General features: G+C 37.1%; 1 long non-coding RNA gene across 1 annotated transcript; it reads left to right on the top strand.

Annotated features, from left to right (window-relative positions):
• Positions 1–891: 891 nt before the first annotated feature.
• LOC139733485 (uncharacterized) lies at positions 892–4,552 on the top strand. Its single transcript, XR_011711097.1, has 3 exons — positions 892–983; positions 1,737–1,805; positions 3,505–4,552. It is a non-coding gene; the product is annotated as an uncharacterized lncRNA (long non-coding RNA).
• The last annotated feature ends 2,156 nt before the right edge of the window (positions 4,553–6,708 follow it).

Here is a 6,708-nt window from a genome sequence, read left to right as displayed (position 1 = left end):
GGAGTGGATCGTCATTGCGAGGAATACATGTATAAAACATGATTCAGGCTTCTACATTTGTCTTGGTTAATGTTGGTTTCTTCATATTATGACGAGCTTGCTTCCTAAAGGCGTGAACACCGCAATAATGGCGCTGCCCTAGAGGGCCATAATACACAGAACGCCTCTCAGAATCGGTCTGTATAACACTGTCTGTCAATGATTTTCTGGGGAATTTTGATGTCAAGCAGTCAAATGTCAGGTATCGAGGATTAAAATGCTGGAACGTATTCCCAACAAGTTGATCTTAAAACCAATTTATCCATTTAATGAAATTGTAATATCAGTTCAATGTACTGAGTGGCCCTCATTTATACAAGTTTGTTTATTTATTTATTTTTTTTTACGTAGGTCCCTCTTTTCCATTAACGCAATTATTTTGAATAACTATTAGTTTTATATGAAGTATGCATTTTTGTAATACATTGATCGTTTTGAATTTGTGTAAGAACAAACATAAAATTAAATGTTTTTTTTTTAACATTTCATTTCATTGAAAAAAAAATGAAACAGAAATGGGACCTAGGTCAAGGACAGAAAACTCTCAAAACATTTGTGACAGTCTTGTCATGTCATATCATGTCATGTCATGTCATGTCATTTCATTTTCTTTTCTTTTTTTTTTGGCCAGTCAACTACCGTCTCAAATTGCGAAGATTATTATCTAGACCTATTCGGAGAACCATGCGATATTGCGGAGGCATACCAGTCGCCATCACAGCGTCGTTTGTAGTTTTTTGTTTTTGTTTTTATTTCCTTTACAGATCAGCGAACTTTCCTTTCAACAATCCAGATGGGACAGCAGTTTAGTCCCAGAGTCAGGAGCAGCAAACTTGGCTGAATTTCTGTGTCGTCTGCCCAATCTTACACATGCCAATCTCAACTGCGTTAAACTGCCAAAGACATTCTTCACGACAATTTCCTCACAGGCTTCTCGCTGTAAAGTAAGAATCAGTTATTGCAATTTGCTCACTATTTGTTCAATGTGAGGGAGGGGAGGGGAGTATATCACAACTGTCTTGGAGGTGATATTACAATTTATTGCAGAAAGTGAAGCCGTTGAGGGGGCAATTATGTTTTCAGATAATATTTTGTCTGGCACAGTGATATCATTAATCACACAAGAAAATTCAAAATAAAAACATCATAATTATTTGAAGCATCATCATTATAAATCACATTAATTTCTATCATTGCCCATCCGACAATAATTACGTTCAGATGACAAGCCCTAAACTAGAGGTTAACTTCGACGTGCGTCCACACTACGAGGTTAAATTCCTGCCCCTTTGAGTGCGTTGATTTTTGTGCCCAGACAGCCGGCATGCCCGGGAGTCGTGGTTAGAGCGCTATCCATAAGATTTCTCCTGGCTCTTAAAAATCGAGCTTACCTCGAGGTTAGCTAACTACGAGTGTGTCTTCACGTTCCCTTACTACAAGCTTAACATCGAGGTTTCCTATCCTCGAGGTTAAGGTTTTTTGTCTGAACGTAACTAATGTAGCCGTACTTTGAACCAGGTCTTTTGACAGGAAAACTGTTGAAATGACACATGATATTTTCTGCAGTGGAGGTGGTTGCGCCATTCCAACCAATATGACACAAGCTATGTTGCTATGAATCCATTTCTTTCAGGGAAATAAGAACCGGTTAATAGTGATAACGATGTGTCCTTTTGATTATCTTCATCATGTTACAGGTGGAGTGCATCACCATCAATGACAAGCCATTAAGATCTTTCCTGAGTGATAATCAAGGAGGCATACAGGTATATATTTTGTTATTAGCTTTTTCCCTTTTCTCATTCTTTTGTTCTCTCAATTATGAGATTATTGATATTCATATATGTGTATATTCATGAAGTGTAGTTATTAATGGCCTAGCATTACCTTAGTGGGACATCAAGATGGAAGCAGAGAAAAAGTCACAGGAAGAACAGCGAAGAGATTTACTATGGGAAACTCTTTCAAGAGTTTGACGTCTTATCTTAATCCAGTTCAATCTTATTCAGCAGTACGTAATAGTGAACAGTGAGGAGAAACAAGAGGGAGGTAGAATTAATCTGCTGCGAAGAATGTAGAAACAAGTTAAAGGACATCAGCAATTTGTTTTACACTTTGATCTTATACGATAGGGTCTTTTAGTAGTATCACATATTGATACATAGATATTTAATTCCGAGGTTATGCCGGTAATTTTAGCGACAAAAAAACAAAAACAAACAAACAACAACAACAAACAAACCAAAACAAAACAAACAAAAACCACCTGAACTTAAAGAAATGCTTTGAATTCCAACATGATAAGTAATTTGATATGAAGTGAAAGAAAAAAAATGCACATTAGGGGTTTGGGTGTGAAAAATGTCTCAAAAGTAGGCCTAATGCTTGATGATTTGTTTTTAACCACTCATCTCTGTTTTCGGGTAAGACCTAGGCATTGCAGGCTATCGGGAAGTATTGATACCAACGCGCCTTCCATGTCGTCGCGCAAACAATTCACCCTTCGCGAGCTTGCGGCGTACGTTGCTGCCTGCACATGGTGAAGAGGAAGTTAGTTATCTTATGTCTGAGAGGTGCTGTCAGATTCCCGCAAACGATGATACTAACTTTAATATTAGAATTTGTAGGCAGCATACGTCGTCATGGATCAATTGTTTCGAGCTACAATTATGCAACATCGCATTTTCGGGTAAAATGCAGTGCCTGAGTGCTCTGGCGATAAACTTGTTCGGATTTTGCCACAAACTTTCTATTGAATGAACACCAATGACAAGGATGAAGGCCCGTTTACACCGAGCACGGTACTGGCAACGGGCCGGGTTCTTGCAATGGTGTGCCAAAAAGGAACTATGTCTGGTTGTATTACAATATCACTTTCCTGCCAATAATTTTGTTACAAAATTGATGTTCTACCGTTTATTTCGTTGTTCATGATTATTTAGTCACAGGAATGTTACGATTTTTTTATCCTTTTTGGGCATCATAGCAAAAAAAAAAAAAAAAAAAAAAAAAAAAAAAAGGCCCGTTGCTCTTACCGTGCTCGGTGTGGACGCGCCCTTAGGGTTCGCTACCCGCGCGTTGTATACATTTATGTAACGGCCCAGACTAAAACCACATAATGTCACTGACTACCCTTTTCTTCAAAGAACCAAAAATATGTCCTTTGGGTTAATCGTCATCTTTTTTTTTTTTGCCTTACATTAAAAACTTATCGTTTCTGTACCAAATAACAAAATTTTGCGGCTTATAACGAAACTGAAATAGAGACCATTAGCTATATATAATTGTATAGCTTAGTAGATACTGACACTGTTATTATGTAAAAATGCGGAAATTCGTTTTTAGCCTACTTTTGCAAGATTTCGAACTGGACGGTCTTTTATTTGGATAAGACAAACGTCACCCGATCCTCTCCTACCTTGGAAAATTGTCTTTCTATTGAATTCTCCTCTCACTCTCCAACAGACACCCTGAGTTATGACAGCAGCTCAGAAGACGAGAGCAGCCAAGAAACAGATCAAGGTTCTGGGCAAGAAAACTTCCCAGCTCCGGACGAATCTGAGACAAACAACTAAGGAAGCATGATACTATTAGTTACTATTGATAACTATTATGTTACTCTTCGAGGAGTTGGTTTCTTGAGAGGACCAGGACAAGAAAGGACACGTGCAAGAGGAAGAAATCAATGCAGGAGAGGGCAACAAACCAAGGCTAGACATCATAAAAAGAGGAGACACAAAGTTCTTTGGAATCATCTTCTTACTTATGGTCTTTCTAATATGTCCTCTTTTGTCCTATATGCGGTATCACTATTAAAAGGCTGCGTCTTTCAGCCAGGACCTGGCAGCAGGGATGAGGTTGCAGAGGGCAATCCATCCACCTTCCAGGCAATGAAGCGTGCAATCTTCCACCAAGTGGTCTGCCGTGATCTGTCCATGGAGCTACTTTTAGAGTAGCCCCATGGTGTGTCTTGGAGAATGATAAACCAAGTCCGAATGAGGGGGGGGGGGGTGTGGTGGGTGGTCCCGAAGAAGAAAGACATTGAACCAAGATTTAAAATTCGGGAACAAAACGAGGAAGAACATTAATGTCTATGCTATGAAATTGCATGAAAACAAAATCTAATGAGGAACCTACGCACTTAACAACCCCACATCAGTTTTGTTTTTAGAGAGCCGCAGTGAGATAAAACATTAACAACAGAAATGTGAGAGCTCTATATTAATTAAACTGAGACGTACTCTTATGTACCGCTGAAAGTTGAAAAACACGCAGAGACTACCAGCTGGAGACACTGCTGACACGTGATAGTACCTTGTTGAGATGTCATCATGCATGGTTGAATGACAAACCTTGTTGGCCAGTCTTGAAGAGACATCTATTTCATGCGTTTTCTCTACTTGTCTTAATTATTTTCTTCTTCATTATAGTGTTTGCAAACACTTTGTATTTGATTCGAAAATAATGAATAACATCTAAATCTGATATGATTTTCATCACAGGATACAGTTAGCAAGAGTACTAGCATAGTATACTGAAAAATAACAATACGCACTCTCTGAGTGAGTACTGATTATAGCATGTATAGCAAGCGGTTTATTTGTTTTGTTCTTTCAACTCATATAGGGAAAATGGTATCATGCTCTCTTGTATCTTGTATTAAATTTTAGTGTAGTTCACAGTGAAATAATAATTGTATGAATAGGAATGGATATAACTTTAATTGTGCATGTGAACATCTGTAATATACTTCTACTGTACGTGGTCTCTCATGAACTATCTATGTAATTGCATGCTCTTACATTGGTTGATGTACAGAATATTTTGATTTTTATACGTTGAATAGTAATAATGAGATGATAATACCCTATGTGGGCCCATGCACAACCAGATTTGTCATGCTGACACACACACACACACACACACACACACACACACACACACATACACACAAAAATGACAACGTTCTTAACTATAACATTGTGACGAATAGTAACTTGTTTGTATGACGACCACTATGGATGTATTAAGATTCCCATTGCTTTCCCCGAATACAGTACGTACGCAGGTATATCAACATGTATTTAAGATTAAGTGTAAGAAATTTCTTTTACGCAATATGTAATTGCGATGCCAATATTAATCCAAAGTTGTAGGAAAGTTTGTACAAAATTATTTCATATTGACTCTTGATGATTTTTTTTTTACAGTTGTATTGTAACTTCAACTGAAAAGAGAAATTCGAATTACTCTTGAAGATAGTAATTTCGTGTTAATAAAAGGAAATAGAAAAATAAAACTTGTAATACTCGCCGGAGACGTTGAAGAACGAGGGCATAACACCACTTTGCTGTATTATATTGCACATAGGAGCTTCAGCACAATATCATTCTGGCACGTAGAACCGGGAATATGTCTAATTGTTTACACTCTATAGTCATACCTGACAAAAGTCCTCAAATGACATATTGACGGTTTCAGGCAGTTTGAAATAGAACTGCATAATCATGAAAAAAATATGATAACACTATTGCTGCTTTAGACCGTCTTTCGATGTGTAAGGCTATAGTGTGTTCAAAAGGTGTACATTGTTCTGGTGAGACAATTTTGCATTACAATGTGACAATTTTATTTCACATCTTGTGGATACCTCTTGAATCCAGTGAGATTGTTGCCCTTTGTAAATCATACTTCATGTCGTAATGATTTTTGGACATCTTATCTATTCCGCGGTAACTTACACTAATGATACAGTTGAGTGGACACCCTTTCTGTTCTTGAAGGCCACATGGATGCCTTCCATTTTGTTGTGGTACCGGTCCAGCTTCGGGGTTGGGATCATTGGGCGCAGTAACACTCCTACAGGACTGCAAACTCAATTCGAATCTAATCAATCTGATCAAGTCAACACGATCCTTGTTGATTAGTCTTGTAGAAACAACTCTGTTTCATGTGCTTTCTCCACTTGTTTTGTTCTTCCCTCTTTTTGATGTTTTGTTTTTAAATGATAAAATATTGATTTATGGGCTTCAGGATACAGATAACAAGAGTACAAGTATACTGAAAAGATAACAATATGCACACTATGAGTGAGTAGGGAGTATAGCAAGCTATTTCTTTGTTTTATTATTTCAGCTCATATATTATAGGAAAAATTGGTATCATGAATTATAAATATGTCGTTAACTACATGTATGCTGTTTTGAATTGTTTGTGTAGTTTATGTAAATGGTGTCAGTGATAATTATGATTGTATGGATAGGAATAGATATGGATAGGAATAGATAATAGATATAGGATGGTCATGTTTGAAGGCATCTGTAATAATATACTTCTCATGTACGTAATGGGAGTCATGTCTTATAGTCTTTTAGAACGTATTTCTGTAATTGATCTTACTTTGGTTCATGTACAGAATATTTTGAATTTCATATGTTGAATTATAGTGTAATGACATGATTATGCCTTGTATAGACCACATGGATGACCAGACTTGTTATGCTGTCAAAGGTGGATATCGGCAATCCTTCCGTTTTTTTTATATATTTATTTCTATCAAAATTAAGTTCTATACTCTTACACAACACAGACATAGACAGACAGACAGACAAACAGACACACACACACGCACACAACATTCTTAACTATTACATTGTGAAGAGTTGTTCG

The sequence above is a fragment of the Diadema antillarum genome, unplaced genomic scaffold (genome assembly GCF_040938485.1).
Source record: "Diadema antillarum isolate AM-2024a unplaced genomic scaffold, OU_Dant_1.0 seq00000481_RagTag, whole genome shotgun sequence".
Taxonomy (NCBI): domain Eukaryota; kingdom Metazoa; phylum Echinodermata; class Echinoidea; order Diadematoida; family Diadematidae; genus Diadema; species Diadema antillarum.
The sequence above is the reverse complement of the archived record's forward strand: the minus strand, read 5'-3'. Positions and strand labels throughout refer to the sequence as shown.